This window comes from Tupaia chinensis, unplaced genomic scaffold (genome assembly GCF_000334495.1).
Source record: "Tupaia chinensis unplaced genomic scaffold, TupChi_1.0 Scaffold000283_1, whole genome shotgun sequence".
Classification (NCBI taxonomy): Eukaryota; Metazoa; Chordata; class Mammalia; order Scandentia; family Tupaiidae; genus Tupaia; species Tupaia belangeri.
The window spans coordinates 1,215,236-1,215,721 of record NW_006159766.1 but is presented as its reverse complement, the minus strand read 5'-3'; positions in this window follow the sequence as shown (position 1 = coordinate 1,215,721).

Below are 486 nucleotides of genomic sequence, written 5' to 3'. Positions count from 1 at the left end.
GAGAGGAGAATGGAGGAGAAGGGATTGCGGCGTGACCATCCCCCCTGGGGGGTGATTTCTCGCTTTCTGTGTCTATGTCTCTCTCTGTCTGTCTGGCGCGCACAACGTGCCCTATAGCGAAAACCTCTCAAAAACAAAACAAAACAAAAAAAAAACCCAAACAACAACAAAAACCATCTTCACTAACCCATGTAGGGAGTGGGGAATAGCAGACGTGTACCATGTTGGAATCCTGCCCCGGGGCTCGAACCTGCCGTTTCTGAGCTTCCTCTGCAGTGATCTAAGCGCTAGCACTTGCACAGCAAACACTAAATCTCAATCTGGCAAGAATGCAGACTCTAGAGATGCCGACCTGCGGGAGGAGGTGGAGGGGCAGGACCAGGCCTGGACAATGTCCTGCTGACACCTCGCACAGTGGTCTGCATGGCCTTGGGGCCGGAGCCGGGGAGCAGTTCTGGTTCCGGAACTATCCGCTGGCATGACTTA